This window comes from Carex rostrata, chromosome 23 (assembly GCF_964058835.1).
Source record: "Carex rostrata chromosome 23, lpCarRost1.2, whole genome shotgun sequence".
In the NCBI taxonomy this organism is placed as follows: Eukaryota; Viridiplantae; Streptophyta; class Magnoliopsida; order Poales; family Cyperaceae; genus Carex; species Carex rostrata.
Genome location: NC_135940.1, coordinates 1683037 through 1705409, shown reverse-complemented (window position 1 = coordinate 1705409; position 22373 = coordinate 1683037). Strand labels below are relative to the sequence as shown.

The window sequence follows — 22373 nt, the reverse complement described above, 5'->3', positions numbered from 1 at the left end:
ATACTGTAAGATAAAATGTAACAAATGCTACATTTCAGTTTAAACTACAACCTACAAAGAATCATGTATATTGTAAAATTACAAAATATAAACCATAAAATAATACCGTGTATACTCTAAAATTGCTAAATCTATACATACATTCATCATCACACAAAAAATCTGTTCACCACAAAACAACATATGTTCACCACAAACAACATCTGTTCAACACAAGATAAAAATATTCACCGCAACATTCAGAATAGCATAATAGCAACAAAAAAACTATGGACAAATAACTTTTACATTAGAAACCTCTTGTGTTCATTGTTCGGATGAGTAAGAAGCCTCTCTATCATCTCTTTCCTCCAGATTTTCACAAGATGAATACTGTAAAATTACAAGATAAAAACTGTAAAATTAACAAATCATCTCTTTCTTCTAGATTTCCACAAGATGAATACTGTAAAATGACAAGATGAATACTGTAAAATTAACAAGGCAATACTGTAAAATTAACAGATTAATACTCCATATCGTCTCTCTATCATCTATTTCCTCCAGATTTTCACAAGATGAATACTGTAAAATGACAAGATGAATACTGTAAAATTAACGGAGCAATACAATAAAATTAACATATCAATACTCCATATCGCCTCTATCATCTCTTTCCTCCAGATTTCATTTGAAATGCTAGATCTGTTACTGCATACAACGAAAACAACAAATTCAACAGAAATAACTTACTAGATTTGAATTTTGCCGTTACGGCCGATCCAAATTATTCTTCTGATCCGATCCGATCATCTCTTTTCTTTTTTCACCCTACAGCAATGAGCAATTATGATAAGTTTCCACAACAATTCAGAACTAGGCTTTACTCAATCTGACAAAATGATTGCCGTAAAGTTCAAAATTGTCTGAACTTTTTAACTTATATCATATTTCAGTATCAGCAAGTCACGATGGTTAACTTTGGGAAGAAATTGATGGCCGACCAAATTGAAGAGTGGGAAAGGTATGTTTTTCTCAAGTCGCAGATGCCACTGGTGGAGGTACTTCCCTGTTGATATTGAACCAGACTTTTTGTTTGAAAATTCGAGTAGGTCAGAATCAGAGAAGAAGAGATCAATAACTAGGATTTTGAGATTTTGTACCTGACATCGACGATCGCCACGCGAGGACCTCCGACCGGTAAGTGAAATTAGGTCACAAGAGAGTAGATAGCTGGAGGCGACATCCGAGCCGATCGATGGCCTGATCTGTCTTCCTGATCACGAATCCAACGGAGTAGATCGCTTTGCCAAGACTCATTATGTCTCCGGCGGTAGACAACGAAAGTTTGACAGTGCACATCGAGAGGAGGTAGAATTTGGGGACGAGGTTTGTTCGATCGAGGGAGATCGAGATGGAGAATAACGAAGAGAAGAGCGATGCCTATCTGTTTGGGGATCAGACCATGGTAGCTCGATAATCATATCCGCCATTAAAGATAGCTTGAGCGAGGATTGAGAAAGAGGGAGCTCTGATTTAGAATCTTGCTAACAGGAGAGAGAGAAAGCAAATATAGAAAGAGGAGACGATTTAGAAAGTCGTTAGGAATTTGACGATTAAATCGCCTTAATGAAGAAAGGGAGGTTTATTAAGTAGTTGTCAGACCGTTAAAATCCGTTAGAATTAGATAAAATTCATTAGTTGTGGACAGATGGTGGACAAAAGGCAGTGGACAGAAACCTTTTCTCAAAAAATATTAATTCGTTTAATTACAGATGGGCGACAGCCGACAGCCATGTAACTTGTCACCTGTACCAGTATGTTGCCTACTTTGCTTGTCTGCACATAGTTTTTTTCCTTAATTCATGAGATGATTTCTTATCTGTTCATTGCCATTCTTATATGTAATTTTGCTTTTATACTTGTTGATTGTATTACACTTTCTGACAGCTGGTATGCCTAAATTGTTGGGAATACTGAAGGTTATCGGTGTCTACCACTAAAGAATATGGTTTATTTTTTTTATTGTTTTAGTTGTTTGTGTTGTTAGATGTGATGTTTAGATGTGGATGATTTTTTAGATGTTGATGTAGTTTGAATGATGTTTTGGATGTAGAACGATGAATGCATTTTATGTTTTAATTAATAAAAATTATACTTGACAGCCACTGTCAAGGTTTCAAAAAGAAAATGACTCTTCTACAAAATGCAAAGCCCGTTATTGATCTTAATTTTAAGTGTCCACCCTTTATCTGTTTTATTAATTTTCTTTAATGTGTCTACATAATCCAACGCCCGTTAAGCTTCGTTTAATTTACGAATAGGAAAGTGCAGTGCACGAGTGACACGCAGCATGAGTTACCTGACGTTTTGTTCAAGCCTGGGACTTAATTAGTAGAGTTGTGATACCATTATTTTAAAAGCCTTGAAGGCTAACTTGATCCATCAATGGGCACAGATTGCAGCCCAATCCTTACAATTAGGAAAAAGATATTAATTCGTTCAATTACAGTCTTACAGATGGGCGACAACCATTACAAATACACATTTACAGCTAAATAATAATTGTCATCATATTTATGATCTTAATTATTACAGAAATAATTATCTTTTGTGGAATAAATTGAATATATATATCTAAAAAGATCTCAATGTTGCTGATAGTTGTCAACTATGCTTACAAGCCGAGTAGAATTAGGGTGTTCTTAAGTTCACCAAGTTTTTTTTTTGTGAACTCAACTTTAAAACCTATCAGATTAGACGAATTAGAACCGTTGAAATCCATCCAACTTATGAGTTTTGCATCTACATGCAAATATTTTAAATTTAAGAATTAATTTTGTATAGAGTCAAGTGGTAAAAAAAAAGTTAAAAAAATGAATACATTAAAATTAATTTATAATCCTTCTAATTTATATTTACCGCTTGATTTTATACTAAATTAATTTGAAAGTTCAAAATTTTCGCATGTAAGATAGATTGATTTCAACGGTTCAGATTCATCGTTTGAAGTCAATCCGATAAATTTTAGAGTTGAGTTCACAAAAAGGCTTGATGAACTTAAGAACACCTTAGTTCTACTCCTTACAAGTCCATTAATTTACAAGTCTTGAATTCTCAATCCATATGCAAAAAGCAACAGATATATTAAACAGAATGAGGCTATGCTAATATGCATATCAGGGATCGACCCGGGCTTGCCAGGAAGTGGGGCAAAGCCTTTATTTGTGTATTTCTTTTGAAATTTTGCTAGAACGCAATGAAAGTACTTTTCAAGTTGTATGTTTCAAAATAGGGGAAATTGTGAGAATGTCACTACAAAATTTTGAAATTGTGAGATTGCCACTACAAACTTCAAAATTGTGAGAATGCCACTATAAAACGTTCATAATTGTCAAAATGTCATTAACAGTGTATTTTTATTATATTTTTATCAAAAAATAACTGAAAAATACTGTTTTGATATACATAATTATGTATTTCCGATTATACCCTTCATACAAAAACAGTAACACTCCAGTTGATATCGCCTCTTCAAATTAATTTTTGATAAAAATATTATAAGAATACACTGTTAATGGCATTTTCATAATTATGAACGTTTTATAGTGGCATTCTCACAATTTTGAAGTTTGTAGTGACAATCTCACAATTTCAAGATTTTGTAGTGGCAATCTCACAATTTTTCCTTCAAAATACTATAATAAAAATAAATATGACAGCACTAGTCCCCTCTGTTGTTTTCTGGACAAGTTGTACTCAAGGGGGGTGCCTCCTAATGTAGCTGCATTATGCTATGATAAGATGGGAGAGGCAGGTAAGGCAAGTGTATTATAATCACATGTCTGTATTTGTTGGTTCCTTGTTGATACTAAATATTCTTGTCTTGTTTGTTTAACCTTAAAGGTCTAATGTATGATGTATGTACTTTTCTGAATATAGAAGCAATGGTCTTTAAGGTCATTTTCGTAAAAAAAAAAAAAAAAAAATGCAATTTCTTGGAGAAAAACTTTTTTTTTTTTGTTACTCAACTGTGTGCTACTGTTTCCTCGTACTGATGAAATAATACAACAACAGATCACGTATAAAGAAACAAGGCAAAAATTAACAAAAATACAGAATTAACAGAGCAACAAAATCACCTCAATCTGATGAATGCAGATTCACAATTCAAGCCTATCAGACAATAAAAAGGGTGTTATGAGTTTTGACTAAATCACTAAATCTAGTATAAGATTTTTAGTTTTATAATGTGACAGATATTATCTGGTCTCAATTGTTCATTCCGGACCTAGAGAAATTCAGAACAACACATATATATATAGTTACATACATAAGACATGAATCAAGACAGAATCAATTAATTCTGAAAAATAAAAATTGGCCAACAGATTAAATTGGTCACCAACTGTTGCTTTTATTTGCAGTATTATGTAAGCAAACACATATACTATTAATAAGATGTAACATCTACATGACAGACAAGCGAAGTACCAAAATAAACATAGTTTACAAAAGCAAGGAAACTCAGTTAGTTAAATTGAAACTTAAACTATAAACCTTTGATAAAATAGATCCTTTTAAAGCAATAACAAACTGATACTTCTCACTTGACAGCCACTGTCAAGTTTTTTTTTTAAAAAAAAAAAAATTGATACATCTAGGTAAAGCAACTTGCGCCTACTTCAAAGACCATGATTTATCTTTGAGTGCTTGTTCCCTGTTAATTCTCAACCATTAGAAAATTGATAAAGAGATTGGAGTTGCTTCTTCAGAAAACTAAATAAAATAGTAATTATAATGACGAAAATACCCTCATTTCCTATTTCTAACTTCTCTACCTTCTATTTGTTTCTAAAATTCGCTGCAGTAAAAGATTATACATATATTTTTATTTCTTTTTTCAACTGTGTTATCTCTTTAGATACAATATAATACAAATTAAAATGAAAATTAACATAAACATATAAATTAAAATTCAATGAATATAAAACTAAACATAAACATTTGGAATTTATTATAAGCTTCGATATATTCACTCGTACTTTGCTGTTGGATTAATTGTGGTTATTTTTAAGAAAAAATATCAACAAAAGTTTATTATATGGTAGTACTTAATAATTTGATTCATCCCTATCTAATTAAGCAGGAAAAAATATTTATTTACCTTTTGCAGCACTTCTGTTTTCCCAAAAATAAAAGCTATTAGGAACATGCCAGCAAAGATTAATATTTTTTGTAGTGAGTGAATGCTAACAATAGGGATCAACTTGCCAGTTGTCTGTTAATACAAAATAAAATTAAATTCCAGAACTAGATATAATGATGAACTTTTATTTATAGTTAGGGAGTACTCCTAACTTATTCTTTGTTTTCTACCCTGTCAATCATAGTATTTTATCATTAAATACCTATTAATACTTAAGAAAAACAATGCTGATATTTTTTTTATTTTACCTCATTTATAAATGGAGGTACAACACTGAACAATTTATGCCATTCTTATTGCTTTTGTTTACCAAGGACTTGCTGAACAGTAACTTAAATTACCTTTTTCTTTTGCCTCTTATATTTACCAAATCTGATAAAAAAAAAATCATTCAACAAAACACTATCCTGGGTATCACAACTCGACTCGGCATCCATAATCTCCTGCTTCATCTCCATTTAAACATACCAGATTTCATTATACACTTGCAAAGCTCTTCTTGAAAAAGACGCTGAGCCTCTTGGCCCAGTTTATGCATATATACATAATACATCTCCTAATTTTCTCAATTTGAAGTACTGAAGCTGAGCCCAAAATTTCATAATTGTATATACTGTTAGATTAATTTCCTAAAAATATGATTTTTAAATTAATTATTATTATATTAAAAGATTTCGGCATTAACAGGCGTCCAACATGGAGACTAAAAAATAATGACGAGGCTATAAAGGAAAGAGAGATGGGGATTTATATGGCTTGTTAGATTTTTTATATAATTCATTTGCTAAGGAAATTTTCTTCATTCATACTGTTCACGTTTTTGTCAGTTCCAGTGATTCAGGTTATCGACACGTTTTTCTTCAGTAACAACAATTTACCGAATTTTTTATAAATATCCAAAAAAATAACCAAAGTTGGGCAGGATTTTAAAATCTACCTCAACAAAAAAAAAAATTCCGATAATTTAGTCTAAAACCGGAAAAAAAAATTCTGGTTTTAGAATTCCAAAACCAGCGGCTAAAAAAAAAAAAAAAGTTGTAAATTTTTTTCTGGTTTCAATATTTTTTTCTTTTTTCAGATTTTTTTATTGAAATATTAGAAATATTTAATATATTTCTTTGAAAATAGATGGAATACTATATAATTTGATTTATTAGAAAGACTGTTACAAATAACCTGGATCAACATTTTTCATGCTGAATTTTTTGCGGTTGTAAGAAAAATTAATATATTTATTTGTGTTATTGGAAAAAAAAACGTTTGGATTCTTAGTTATTGATTCCGGTTCAAAAGTCACTTTTAAGTAAATACAAAAAATATTGTCATCTTTCTAGTACATTTAATTTCTAAAAAGTGGTATCTATTTTTGAAAAAAAACAAAAATTAAAAAAAAAAACAAAAATTTTAAGTTATTCAATGATTGTTATTAAAAAGAATTCTCAAAATAGATACAACTTTTTATAAATTAAATGTATTAGAAGGATCACAATATTTTTTGTATTACCTAGAAGTGACTTTTAAACCGAGATCAATAACTCAGAATCCAAGCATTTTTATTTTTTTCCAATAACTCATAAAGAAATATATTAATTTTTCTTACAGCCGCAAAAAATCCGGCATGAAAAATATTGATCTACCCATTCTATCTTTCCAGTATGCGGATGATACTGCAATGGTGGCAAGTGCAGATCTCACTACCATGGTAACTCTAAAACTGATTCTTCGACTTTTTGCTAGTATCTCGGGGCTGCAAATCAACTATAGTAAAAGTTCATTCTTACCTCTGAACTTGACTCATAGGCAAATTCAGAGAGCTGCTGTAGTGTTGGGGTGTTCTCAAGCTTCTTTACCTATGTCATATTTGGGAATGCCACTAACTTTGAGAAAGCCAAATCGTCAAGATTATGTTCCAATGTTGGAGAAGGTTCAGAAGAGAATACAAGGATGGCAATGTAAATTTCTTTCAAGGGGAGGCCGAATTCAACTTATCAAATCAGTTCTTGGTAGCTTGCCAATTTACCTCATGACTTCCTTTTTTCTGCCTAAATGGGTGATTGGGAGAATTGAACAAATGTGTAGGAATTTTTTATGGGGAAAAATGGAAGGTCAAGGCAGAGGAATACATTTACTAAATTGGGAGCAGTGTTGTATGCCGATTGAATATGGCGGTGTGGGAATACCAAATCTCGTCGTAAGGAATATGGCATTGCTATTAAGATGGTGGTGGAAGGTGTATTCGGGTGAGGAAAACTTGTGGTCAGTAACGGTAACATGTTTAAGGAGATTACACCCTCAATCAGCTCCAAAGATGTGGATGGCCAATGGTTCATTCTTTTGGAATCAGCTTATCCGAATTAAACCACTATTTCACTGGAGTTCAATATGGAAGATTGGAGATGGTGAATCAGTATCATACTGGTATGATTCTTGGGGCGCTCCTCCTCTCAGATCAATTAAGGATGGACAGCAAAAGCCTCATAAACAAGCTATTTCAGTCAAAGCGATGCTAACACGTTGGCCTATCATTCTGTCACACCCTACTGATGAAACTCCTGATTTCAGTCCAGACCCAGATGTCTTACTTTGGAGATGGGGCAGCAATGGTTCATATACATCAACTTCTATATACAAGACGATCATGACAGGGGGAAGAGAAAAATGGCGATATGCTGATTTATGGAGGGCATTTGCACCAAGTAAGGTTAAGTTCTTCACATTCCTATTGCTGCAAGAAAGGATACTGACGCATGATGTGATGATACATCGAGGAATGAATTGTGATACCCGGTGTGTCTTGTGTCAGAACTGCACAATTGAAACAGGTTTACATCTGTTTTTTTAATGTAGTTATGCAAAGCGGGTATGGGAATTATCGGGTCTGCACTTGCATGCAGGTGTTACAATCCAAATGACTTGGGACTCTTCTTGGATGCGAAACAGACATACGGTGTGCGAACCTAAGCAGGTCTGGGCTGCTAGGTTCATGGCTGTGTTGTGGGGAGTATGGAAGCAAAGAAATGCTGTTATTTTCAGAAATGAGAGGAAGCCATCTTGGCTGTTGGCGCAGGAGGTCAAGGAGGAGGCGCAACTATGGTTGAAATACTGTAGAATGAGTGGTAGTGCACGAAGTTGTGTATTAAATTGAGGGAGTTATGAAATTAGGATCTAGAAGTTGTAAACAAATTTATATTATGTAATCTTGGTAGCTGCTACCTGGTTCTCAAAAAAAAGAAAAATGTTGATCTAAGATTATTTGTAGCAGTCTTTCTAATAAATCAAATTATATAGTATTCTATCTATTTTCAAAGAAATATATTAAATATTTCTAATATTTCAATACAAAAAATAAATAAATTATAAATATTTCTATTTAAATAAAAAAATCTGAAAAAAGAAAAAATATATTGAAACCGGAAAAAAAATTTATATATTTTTTTTTAGTCTCTGGTTTTGGAATTCTAAAACTAGAAAAAAAAATCCAGTTTTAGACTGAATTACAGGAAAAATAAATTTTAGTTTTGGTAGATTTCGAAATCCTGTCCAACTTTAATTATTTTTAAAATTTTAATTTTTTTTTTTGGATATTTATAAAAAAAAATCGGAACAATTTATATGAGAAGTTCGGTAACATACTAACATTCTTATCCACTTTGAAGAAAACGTTTGGTGGTTTGCAAATTGCAAGCACCATGTTTAGAAGCTAAAATTTTGTCCGTATCGAAAACTCCAATTACTTTATACATTACTGTACCAATGTGATACTGCAAATTGCATGCAATTAAGAAACTATTTTCAGAATATATAGTTGAGAGTAACCTTGCTTGCACCCCGAAAGCGCATTGCGCAAAGTATAAATAACACATTATGATTTCAGAAATAAGCTAGCTAGCTATATGTCGTAAAATAAATAGATGGAGATCTACTCGTTGGGATTAACTCATTTTGTAATATCAGTATTCAGAAGATAAGAGGAGAGAGGAATAACTGTACAAAAATTTGTTATTTTTTTTCTATATCAAATTAATTGCAGAGTATGATGCTTATATATGCAGATATATATTATTCAGAGTTAACCCAAACTGAGAAAAAAAAAAATACAACAGAACCGAAATGATTCAATTCAAGGTGTAGAAGTCCCTGCGATATATAAATGTCCAAGCTCAATACATTATATAATTTTATATTTGAACTAGTTTTTAGTATCTGGATTTTATATTATATTATTTATGAACTCTACGGTCCGAATTTTTTATTAATATCCAAATTTAATATTAAATTTCAAAAAATAACCGCATCAGCAACGTTTCTCGAAATATACCCTTTCCGGAAATTTTTTTTCCGGAAACAGAGGCTGACTACAAAGGGCGCTGGCTAGGGCGCTGGCTCGTCCCCGTCCCCATCACACCCCATCAGCGTTTTTCAAGGTATTTTTTATTTATTTAATTTATTTAATTTATTTAATTTTAAATGGTTTAAAATAATGTCCAAATAATTTAGGAAATACCGAATGGTCTAGAAAAATTTAGAAAATACCAAAATGATTTAGAATAATTTAGAAAATACCGAAATAGTCTATAATTGTTTAGAAATTACCGAAATGGTGTAGAATAATTTAAAAAAAATACCAAAATGGTGTAGAATAATTTAGAAAAATACCGAAAAAGTGTAGAATAATTTAGAAAAATACCCAAATAGTGTAGAATAATTTAGAAAATACCAAAATAGTGTAGAATAATTTAGAAAATACCGAAATAGTCTATAATTGTTTAGAAATTACCGAAATGGTGTAGAATAATTTAAAAAATACCAACATAGTCTAGAATAATTTAGAAAATACCAAATGGTGTAGAAAATTACCTTAGTAATATAGAAAATTGTTCGATTAATTTAAATTTTTTTTAGGAATCTCTTTTCCTTTCGGGTCCCTTTCGGAGCTCTGATTGTCTGATCGATCGGATCTGCGATTCAGGTTTTTACATTTGAATTTTTTTTATTTTAATTTAAAATATAATTAATGAGTTCATTTTAATGGTTTAGAATATTGTCTGATTAATTTAGAAAATACCAAAATGATGTATAATAATTTAGAAAAATACCAAAATAGTGTAGAATAATTTAGAAAATTTCTAAATGGTGTAGAATAATTTAGAAAATACCAAATGGTGTAGAATAATTTAGAAAATACCGAAATAGTGTAGAATTGTTTAGAAATTACCGAAATGGTGTAGAATAATTTAAAAAATACCAAAATAGTTTACAATAATTTAAAAAATACCAAATGGTGTAGAAAATTATCTTAGTAATGTAGAAAATTGTTCGATTAATTTAAATTTTTTTTAGGAATCTCTTTTCCTTTCGGGTCTCTTTCGGAGCTCTGATTGTCTGATCGATCGGATCTACGATTCAGGTTTTTACATTTGAATTTTTTTTATTTTAATTTAAAATATAATTAATGAGTTCATTTTAATGGTTTAGAATATTGTCTGATTAATTTAGAAAATACCAAAATGATGTACAATAATTTAGAAAAATACCAAAATGATGTAGAATAATTTGAAAAAATTTAAGGTGATTTACAATATTGTTTGAATTTTGTAGTATGGCAGACCCAGTACTTAAGCATAGATTTAGCCCCCTGTTGTGGATAGTTCACGGTAATCACAGGATATCTGAGGCGTCTAAGGAGGTAAACATTTACTTATTTCGTTTTTCATAACTCTGTAAGTAATCAAATAAATATTGTAATTAATTTTTTTCTTATTTTAGAGTAAAGAGATTTTAACCGTGAGACATTATCGGCACAAATGCGAGTATAATGAGAGGTACGCACCGTTTTTAATTCGAATGGGCTTATATCAGCTCGCGACATTGCCCGATATCGCCCTCGATGCGGCCCTCATTCATGGACTTGTCGAGCGGTGGCGTCCGGAGACGCACACTTTTCATCTTCCATTCGGAGAGATGACAGGTATTAACTAATTTAAATATATATTTTTTTTGATTCCTTACTGACAAGTCAAATATATTACAGTTTCTCTGGAGGATGTGAGTTGTCTCTGGGGTTTGCCTATTACGGGGGAGCCGATAACGGGATTTACAAACTCGGCGAGTTTTCAAGGCCGACTGTATGAGTTGCTGGGGGTGAAAGATGATGAAGTGAAGGGGTTCATGAAGAAGAGGGGAAATGATACGTACGACATGCTTATCGCCAAAAAAGCTGTCCGTGAGCGCTTCAAAACATTACCAACAGATGCGAACGACGAACAATTGAAATGGTTAGTATTTTTTTATTTACAACCTTATTCGTATTTGATATTTTTAATAATGTACTCACATTTTAAAATTGACGGTTATGTATGTCCGTGGATTTCTCCTCGACATGCTAGGGAATACAATGTTTGCTGACAGTAGCGGGGACGGAATACCGCTGTGGTATCTCGACATGATTGAAAACTTGGACGAGCCGAGAAAGTAGAACTGGGGCGGAGCTGTTCTCGCTTATTTATATAGAAATCTATGCCTCGCATCCAGTCCTTCATGCAAAAGCATGCATGGTCCCACCATGCTTCTGCAACACTGGTCGTGGACCCGATTTCAAATTCACCGGTCGTTACCGGGATCTCAACCGAATTGGGGCGCAGAAACAGAAGATACATGTCCATCATTTGCTGACATGTGGAAAGGCCCACACAATTGGGAAAACTCGTCCCATGATGCAACCTCCGGTCCAAGTATCCCTCGCGACCAGATTCAGAAACTGACGGATAACATGGTCAATTGGCAGCCATACGCATCTGTTTACCACAACCTTTCGAGAACAACCCGGGCGGACCAGGTACATTGTAGTAAAGTCATATTATTTCTTTCATTTATGTCATCACATTTATAATTTGTACCTAACATTGCAACTCTAAATTTGTCAGCCGTTCTACTTGTACCGCGGTCCTCTTATTTTTTATTGGATTGTTGAGCATCACAATCCTGATCGCTGCATGCGACAGTTCGGAAGATGGCAACAGATAGAGCCACCGCTTCCCCAGGATGCAGTCGAGCACCAAGAGCTGCACAAGTAATATTCGCAAATCATATGTGGTTTACTTATTTTAAAGTACTTATTTACTTATTTATTCTACTAACCTTGTAAACATGTTGAAATCGGGCTCAAAGAAAAATGCCAACTGGGCGCAAGTGCACCGTCGGCATGTAAACGATGCAACACATTATGCAGATCATGTGTACGAAGTAGGTCGTCCGTGGGATATAAATGACCTCCTAAGATATCGTAAATGGTACCAGGAGACCTGCATGGCATCCGTCTACCTGTTTGGCCAGCACGTGGTGGGGATGGATCGTAATGTTCCAGTTCCAAGAGACGAGCACTCCAAGTCTGGATACATTCCCAGCGGATCGACATTTGTTCGAAATGTAAACATTTCTAACTCTGAATTTTATGCTTGGTTTATTATATATCATTTATTATACTCCAAATATATGTACAGGCTTTGCGTGGGATAGGAGAGTTAGCACATGGCACACGGGCATTTTTCACGAAGGGTCTCCGTGCAATTGGCAAGGGCAAAATGAGACTAGGTTGGTGCCTCTGCAGAGATAATGGTTATGGAGACCGCGCTATTGCCATGCTGGAGGATGCGGGGGTTCCACCTAATTGGGAGGAAATTCCATCCGACGATTCTTATCCTTTGGGAACGGAGCCGATGCCACCAGGCCCTGTATTTGAAGGACCAGATCCAGTGACGGGCTGGTTATATGATGGCTCACAATGGAGGGATTACATCCGTCCGGGAGAGTTCGCAGGGCATACTCTATCATCACGTGCCAATGCGCGCCAAGTATGAATTCAACTTACAAGCTGATTTAAAATTTAATTTGTAGCTAAGAAAAACTATGTATGAATTGCAGGAGCAGACTCATGAGCAGGCGTATGAGCAGACGCATGAGCAGAGGCGGGAGCAGGAGATGAGTGCTGCTGAATGGATGAATGTACTATTCGGCGATGAAGGCGGCCCGGTATGTAATACTTTAATTGAGGTGATTGTTCGCACAGAATATATGCTACAAAGTTTCAGTATAGCAAGCTATACCTTTTAAACCTTTGTTATACTCTGTCAAATCAGATAGCAAGTGCACTATCCTATCGATGAGTATGCTCAGGTATCGATCCACAGGGACGGAAGAAAATGACCGGACTTATCCTAAAATTACTTAAAATTCTAGAAGTAGAGAAATTGATTTGGTTTAGTTCTAACAATTCTAATGATTTATGACAAGTTTAAAAAGCAATAAAAAGAATTAAAGTTGTTTTCAAATGATAAAAAGGCGTTTCCAGGGTTCAGATTTCATTTCTGTTCAGCCCCGAGGCATACGGCCCGTATGGCTTCCCATACGGCCCGTAGGGGACCCCGAGTTAATGCTGCAGCTACTGTTTTCTGTGTTGATACTAATGTTTAGGGTTTCTATCGACCAGATCTAGATACCTAACCTCAACTTTCGCATTTTGGCCTAGTACCCGATTACCGGACTCAAATACTTCCCTCTTAGATGCGTTAAACCTCAACTTTCGCATTTTGGCCTAATTTATCTAAGTTACTTGTTGGTTTACTAAAAGTATCCAAGGACTTTCGCCTCAAGGAAAGTTTCACCTTTCGGGTACTCCTTGGTTTAACCCTACTTCATATACTTTATTCGGTTGGATTAAATGTCATAGACTTGGCTCCTAACACTTAGATGTGCGCATTCATCTAACGGGATGACTAATCAATTCAAGCAAGCACAAATAAAGCAATCAAAATACTACTCAACAAAGTAAAAACAAAGCATTCAACACAAAATCCAAGTAGCATGCAAACAAAACCAAACTAGAAACTACATCTTAACCCTAGAAACAAAGTAAATTAGCTACTCATGTTCATAAGATAACACAAATAACAGAAAATAAAAGAGTTCATGACAAAACAGTGGAGAAATCCGAAGATCCGTTGCAAACTCGCGTTTTTCACTTCTCTTCCTCTCCTCCTCCTCTTGTCTTTTGCTCCAAGAAAGCTTGTCCAAGTTCCAGTTGTGAATCCCCCTTTTTTTGGTGAGGAAATATCTCAATTAATGCTCCAGATCGCGCCCCAAAAGGCTTCCTTTTCGGCCTCCTTAAATTATGCTCATTTCAGATTCCAGCTGGATTTTCCGAATTAGCGCCCTACGGGCCGTAGGGGACCCCGTACGGGCCCTATGGGACCCCGTACGGGCCCTATGGGACCCCGTACGGGCCCTATGGGACCCCGTACGGGCCGTATGGGACCCCGTACGGGCCGTAGGGGACCCCGTATGCCTGTGCTTTGTCTTGGAGACTTTGTGCCTCTGTTGTGGAACCTTATGTGTAGTTGGGTAGATCCTGTACGGGCCGTACAAAATGTCATACGGGCCGTATGAAAAGTAGTCAGATCCAGTTTTTCGCCCTTTTTCCTGCAAAATACCAAACAAAGCATAGCAGTACCACATTTCATCGAAATATAAGTAAAAAGTCCACATTTATAGGCTTTAAAGCACAGGTTTCAGTGTAAATCAGGGCTGTAATTTAGATATAATATGGAGATATCAAATTCCCCCAAGCTTGAACTTTGCTTGTCCTCAAGCAAAAATCCCAACATGGGTATAGGGTTGGTCTTTGGATTACCTAAATGCAAATAAATTCCTAAATGTGAAAATTTACATGAACTGCTCTTATCAAGAACCATGAGAATCTTTTTGGATACAATTTGGATTTTCCTTGATGAATTTTGATTCACCCCACTAATTGATTAATCAAACTTCATATTTTGAGATGCTTTAATATTTGCAAAAAAATAATTACTTGAATTGATCAATCTTTCATTCTTACATTGAAATTATGCCCTCGTTTGTGGTGATTTTTCCTTTTTCGCCCCCCCAAGCTTGAAACAAGCTTAGGTTAGAAAGTCGCGGATTTCATGTGTTGATAACTGCAAATATTTTTGAAACTTTTCGAGCTCAAAGGCATCCCGTCGGATTGTGCCAGTACTCTTTTTTTTTCTTTGGGAGACGAGCTCAAAGGCGCCCAGTAGGACTTATTGCCAGTACTCTTATTTTCTCCATCTTTTCATTTATTTCATTTGCATATATCATGAATACACACATCCAAGGTATTCTTTCATACCAATGGATATCCCAACCTTTCTATTATTTAAAATCCCCAATTCTCTATTTTAAAAGGCAGAGTTCAGTTTCAAAATGACTTTTCGATACAATTCAAGTTTTCATATTTTCAAGTTCTCAAAACATCCCTTCCTAATTAGTTCTTTGATCAATTATGAGGTTAGTTGTAAATTCTCAAGGTCATCCCAAACACAACCAAAACTTTTCACAAAAGTCCCTAATTCAAGCAATAACGCAAATTTATCACTGAAAAATACAAATTTTTGAAAAATAAACATGCCCTAAATGCAGATACAGTTTTCTTCTATTCCACCCCCCCAAGCTTGAATGAAGCATTGTCCTCAATGCTTGAGTTCACACAAGAAAAATAAAATAGAAGAAAATATGGAAACTAACCAGACATGGAGTGAGGGAAGAGGCAGGGGCGCCTCACTGATTGGTGGGAGGTGGGTCGGGTGGTTTTTGGTGGAGCGTCGTGTCAAATGTGTTGAAAGGATACACCATTCTTTCCTTTTTAACGCGCCAAGGGAGAGAAAGCATAGACCAGGTTGGTTGTGCACGGCTCGTATGCTGGTCTGCACGGTCCGTGTGCCTGTGATCATCCGCTGGTAAGGTCCTGTGCATGCATGTGGCTGGGTTTGTGCCCATCAGCTCCTCGATTAAGTTCCCGATCACAGTTTGCCGAGTTTTCAAATCCTCCAAGAGTCTAGCAGTGCGATTCGGGGGCGGATCTGAGCAAAGTGTCGTGTTGTCAAACACTTGCAAAAGAAAAATCCACCCCATATCTTTCAAGTCCTTGATTGAGCACCCGATCGCGCTTATGTGAGCTTTCAATTTCCCCAAGAGCGTGGCAGTCCGATCAGGGCTGAGATCTGCATTCAAGATCACAGGACAAGATTTATTTGGGTCTAGAAACTCATACCTAAAGTTAGCTGGGAGAGGCTTTAATTCGGGAGTGATCCGCTCTGCCTGGCTGGTTGTACGGTCCGTATGAATATTGTGCGGACCGTATGCCTCAGCTCCAGCCTGAGCTTTTGGTTCCTTCTCAATCTCCAGCTTCTCTGTTTGGGATTCCTCTGGTGTACGGTCCGTATGATCTGGGTACGGTCCGTATGGCAATTCTTCCAGACAGATAGGCGTTATGTCTGCCGTGCAGATCGTCTCAAACTCGCTTGTTTCATCCTGCAACTCAGATAAATAATCAGAGTAATTTTTAACTGAGCTCCCGTATCCCTCACGGAGTTGTCCCTTAGCCAATCGATCCTCCACGTTGACTGCACAGCATGTTTCTGGTTCAGCTAGCCTCTGAGGGAAAGGAACAGGTGGCTGGTAGGGTGGTGGTTTCTCGGTCACCTTCTTTTTCTGTCTGTCAGCTTCATTTTGTACGGGTCGTACGGGATTGGTACGGACCGTATGGTCTGTCTTCTCATTCACAACTTCAATCGGATCAGGTTCTGACTGCTCGGGAATCTCATGGGAGGTCGATACGGGCCGTATGGGATTCGTACGGACCGTATGGTTGGCTTCTGGCTCGACAGGTATGGCTGGTCCTTGGTACTGTGTCCCACTGGGCATGCCAGGTGGTTTCTTGGCCCCCATCCTTCTCTGATTCTCAGCCTCTTTTAAAAGGTCTAGCATAAGCAAAGTGTCCCCCTTCCTTCTCTGGTTCTTAGGCTCTCTCTGTACGGCCTGTGCTGGGTTGGTACGGCCCGTGTCAGAAGAATCTTCAACATTCACTACTAACCGCGTTGGATCTGCACGGTTATGGATCTCTTCAGATGGCTTTGGCACGACCTGTGTTGGGTTAGTACGGTTTGTGCAAGGTGGTGTGGAGTCATATGAGGTTACTGGTTGAGCTGGTTCTGCATGGTCAGGGTTTGGTACGACCCGTACAGATTTGGTACGGCCCGTACCAGGCATGGAGGGTCCTTCATAGTTTGTCCCACTCAGCAAGGTTATGGATTTTACCTCTCCTTTGGGGTTCATTTCTGGTTGACTGGGCAGTCTTCCAGGAGGTGGTTGTGCAGAGGCAGCTTGATGACCCATTTGTTCATTCCTTCTGTTCTGAGCAACTGAATCAGCCAGTTGGGCATTGAGAGCCTGCAATTGCTCGAAGATCATTTGGTTCATTTTTCCCTGCTCATGCATGAAATTACTCACCGCGGGATCAATGTATGGCTCGGGTGGATCGGATTGGAATGGGCGGTCGTTTGAAGTGTCGAATGGTGCATTGTTGTAGAAATTGCGATTGTAGTTGCCGAGATAGTTGACCTGTTCGGGTTCCTCATCCCATTCCGCCAGTGGGCAATACTCGTAAGAGTGCCTCCAATCCCCACACATGACACATGGCTGTGGTTGATGGTTTCTGACTGCCTTCACGCTCATTTTAGCTAAAGCCTCTTGGATGGCCTCCTCCAGCTTGGCAGCTTTAGCAAATAGAGTTGTGATCTGATCAACTTTGGATCGACCACCTCCTCCAGCTCGAGAACTGTCGCAGCCAAACCACTGTTGGTTTATCGCCATGTTATACATCAGATCCATGGCGTCTTGTTCTGGGTCTGTCTGGCCTCTGTTGTCGACTTGTACGGTCCGTATGAATCTTGTACGGGCCGTACGGAGAGGTGACAGATGTGGTGGTGCTGGAACGAATGTGTTGGAAGTTTGCCCCTTGCTTCTGAGATGGTAGTGGTTCTTGGGCAGTGACCCTTCCAATATGTTCCTGCAAAGATGGAAAAAGAAAAAAAAAATTAAAATTAAAATCTAGAATCAAGCAAAAATAAGAAAAAGTCTAGAATTTTCGTTGCCGTCCCCGGCAACGGCGCCAAAAACTTGTTCGCACAGAATATATGCTACAAAGTTTCAGTATAGCAAGCTATACCTTTTAAACCTTTGTTATACTCTGTCAAATCAGATAGCAAGTGCACTATCCTATCGATGAGTATGCTCAGGTATCGATCCACAGGGACGGAAGAAAATGACCGGACTTATCCTAAAATTACTTAAAATTCTAGAAGTAGAGAAATTGATTTGGTTTAGTTCTAACAATTCTAATGATTTATGACAAGTTTAAAAAGCAATAAAAAGAATTAAAGTTGTTTTCAAATGATAAAAAGGCGTTTCCAGGGTTCAGATTTCATTTCTGTTCAGCCCCGAGGCATACGGCCCGTATGGCTTCCCATACGGCCCGTAGGGGACCCCGAGTTAATGCTGCAGCTACTGTTTTCTGTGTTGATACTAATGTTTAGGGTTTCTATCGACCAGATCTAGATACCTAACCTCAACTTTCGCATTTTGGCCTAGTACCCGATTACCGGACTCAAATACTTCCCTCTTAGATGCGTTAAACCTCAACTTTCGCATTTTGGCCTAATTTATCTAAGTTACTTGTTGGTTTACTAAAAGTATCCAAGGACTTTCGCCTCAAGGAAAGTTTCACCTTTCGGGTACTCCTTGGTTTAACCCTACTTCATATACTTTATTCGGTTGGATTAAATGTCATAGACTTGGCTCCTAACACTTAGATGTGCGCATTCATCTAACGGGATGACTAATCAATTCAAGCAAGCACAAATAAAGCAATCAAAATACTACTCAACAAAGTAAAAACAAAGCATTCAACACAAAATCCAAGTAGCATGCAAACAAAACCAAACTAGAAACTACATCTTAACCCTAGAAACAAAGTAAATTAGCTACTCATGTTCATAAGATAACACAAATAACAGAAAATAAAAGAGTTCATGACAAAACAGTGGAGAAATCCGAAGATCCGTTGCAAACTCGCGTTTTTCACTTCTCTTCCTCTCCTCCTCCTCTTGTCTTTTGCTCCAAGAAAGCTTGTCCAAGTTCCAGTTGTGAATCCCCCTTTTTTTGGTGAGGAAATATCTCAATTAATGCTCCAGATCGCGCCCCAAAAGGCTTCCTTTTCGGCCTCCTTAAATTATGCTCATTTCAGATTCCAGCTGGATTTTCCGAATTAGCGCCCTACGGGCCGTAGGGGACCCCGTACGGGCCGTATGGGACCCCGTACGGGCCGTATGGGACCCCGTACGGGCCGTATGGGACCCCGTACGGGCCGTAGGGGACCCCGTATGCCTGTGCTTTGTCTTGGAGACTTTGTGCCTCTGTTGTGGAACCTTATGTGTAGTTGGGTAGATCCTGTACGGGCCGTACAAAATGTCATACGGGCCGTATGAAAAGTAGTCAGATCCAGTTTTTCGCCCTTTTTCCTGCAAAATACCAAACAAAGCATAGCAGTACCACATTTCATCGAAATATAAGTAAAAAGTCCACATTTATAGGCTTTAAAGCACAGGTTTCAGTGTAAATCAGGGCTGTAATTTAGATATAATATGGAGATATCAGTGATTTTGTTTTTTAATTTATAATCAACAAGTAATAAAAATTTTCTTATGAAATGCAGATGTCTCAGGATCAAGCGGGTTATCATTACTATCAAGGACTGTCTCAGGAGCAGGCGAACGAGATGGAGCAAATACAATTTGACCAGGCAAGGCACGAATCAATGATGGCTCATATGGAGGCGCCTCTGACTCCATTCTTCGACCACGCATTCGGTGATCCTGGGGCGTCGTCTTCTTATGATGCATGTGATCCTGGGGCGTCGTCTTCTTATCCACCTCCGGCAGAGGATCCGTCTCAGACACCACATGCAGTGGATCCCACTGACGAACCGCGACGTTCACAGCGTGCTAGGGTTGACACTTCTCGCTTCTCACATTCGCAGTATCCGGACGACCATGTACATGCACAGCATCGCCAGTAGGATTTATGGATTTTATCTTGTTATTTGCGTTATATCTTGTTATTTTTTATTATCTTGTAGGACTCGTCGTATATTTTTCATTTATAGATTTGTGTTATATTTTGTTATTTTTGATTTATCTTGTCATGTGTGTTGCATCGAAACCATATCCTATAACTTAACAAAATAAAATAGTTCTCAACACATACAAATAAAATAAGTCTCAACACATACAACACATACAAATGCTTCACAAAATAACGTACTTAACAATGCTAGCCAGACTTTTTTATCTCCCCCAGGCGACGTGCTAGCCAAGCTTTTTTATCTACAAAATCATCATCAGATAGTTCAACTCGTAAATATTCCTTTATCTGCACACATCTCGGACAGTCCTTTTCATCTCTTCCACATAATTGACAAATGTTTTTCTTTTCCTCGGTCTTTTCTCGATTGTTACTGTCCATCTTGGTGGTCTACAATTTCATAATCAGCAACATTAAAAAATTACATAAGAAAATAGTTCTCACCACATACAAATAAAAAAACACACATGTTAATTTCTACGACGCATAGTGAAATGTTGTCCGAGGGTGCGCCAAACGGTTGTACTTGTTCTTGCTGGTTGCTCTGCCGCTGCTTGCGCCTGTCTTGCTGCCTTCTCTACATGTAATAATGAGCATGCATTAGATTGTGAAATTAGTTAAAAAAAATTAACAACAGTTGGTTGATCAGTTATACCTGCAGCATTTCGATCAATTGTCTCACGATGAGCCTGGTGTCCGAGTCTCCGACCTCGCATTCTGTCCATTTCCATCGGTATGCGGTCATGTCGTCTCCTTCCTTTTTTTATCAGTCTCGACTCAGGTTTAATTTTCAGGCCCTCATACATGGGCCATTCACATTGGTTGCTTTTCAGTTCCCAATGTCCACTCCATGTCTGTGCCACTATTGACATACGGTACAAGGGGTTGACGTATAAATTTTCATTATATCTCATTTCACGGACAACGGCCATGAAATGAGAACAAGGTATGCCGGTCAATTGAGGCTTCTGACATTCACATTCAACCTTGTTGTTGTCCTTAACAACAACCCTATACCCGAAATCCCTACGAGTATACTCAAGTCTCGGCTGATTACGCCTTGCTGGAATTTTTTCACCCTTAACTAGGACCTCAAAAAGCCCATGACTTTCATGATAAGGAATCACAGTCATGTCCCTTCCTTTTCCGATACGCTTTTGCAATAACTTAGTTACCCTGTCGGACCACACCTGACCATGCTGACATGCCATTTGAGCTTTGTTCCATCGTTCAAAAAACCATTTATTTAATTTATAGAACGTATCCTCCACGACCGCTGCAACTGGTAATCGCCGACTAATTTTGAACACGGCGTTCAGTGACTCTGACCCATTTGTTGTCATTATCCCCCATCGGTGGCCTCCGTCCAAAGCTTTATACAACTTCTCTGGACATGGAAGCTCGTCTTCATCGTTAGGGTCCCTCTTACCCACCTTGTTAAGGTAGTCGATAGCCTTCGGACAACCAATTTCAAAGTCTTGTAACATCTCCTGCAACCTCCTAGGTTTGCATTTGTTCACTCCAGCTATGAACCTGTCGCTGACCTCTCTCTTACGGTCCACGTGCTTGTAGAGATTTTCGGCAACATGTTGGGACCAATACCGATGCACACATTGATCGGTAGACTCATCCCATCCGAGATTTGGATCCTGAAACACGGCTTTAATTCCCAAATGTCTATCCGATATGACACAAAAGAATCGATTATCTCCAATTACTTCCAACCTTAACCATCTCATAAAAAAACCCCAGTTGTCAGCGCTTTCTTTCTCCACAATTGCAAAAGCCACTGGAAGCAATTGGTTTTCAGCATCGTACATACATGCCATTAGCAGCCTACCTTGGTACCGTCCCGACATGAAACATGCATCGATACTAATCACTGGTCTGAGGAACGGTATCGCTGCAATACACGCTCCAAATGCCCATGCCGCTCTGTGGAAGTGCCTATCAGTTTCTTTCTCAATCGGTTTCGAGATCACACAATACTTAGTTCCTGGATTGTTTCTCTTGATGGCTTCCAATAGTGGAATAAGCAAGTTGTACGAGTTCTCCCAACTCCCAAATAGATTTGCAATAGCAAGCTCACGGCCTCTCCATAATTTGTTGTACTTGGGGGTTACCTTATCATATTTCATCATGACGACATCTC

General features: G+C 37.4%; 1 long non-coding RNA gene across 1 annotated transcript; it reads right to left on the bottom strand.

Moving 5' to 3' along the window:
- Positions 1–269: 269 nt before the first annotated feature.
- On the bottom strand, positions 270–1478 carry LOC144574509 (uncharacterized). The gene is made up of 3 exons (XR_013518241.1): positions 1143–1478; positions 733–810; positions 270–372 (listed from the first exon to the last, which is right to left on the bottom strand). It is a non-coding gene; the product is annotated as an uncharacterized LOC144574509 (long non-coding RNA).
- Positions 1479–22373: the final 20895 nt, after the last annotated feature.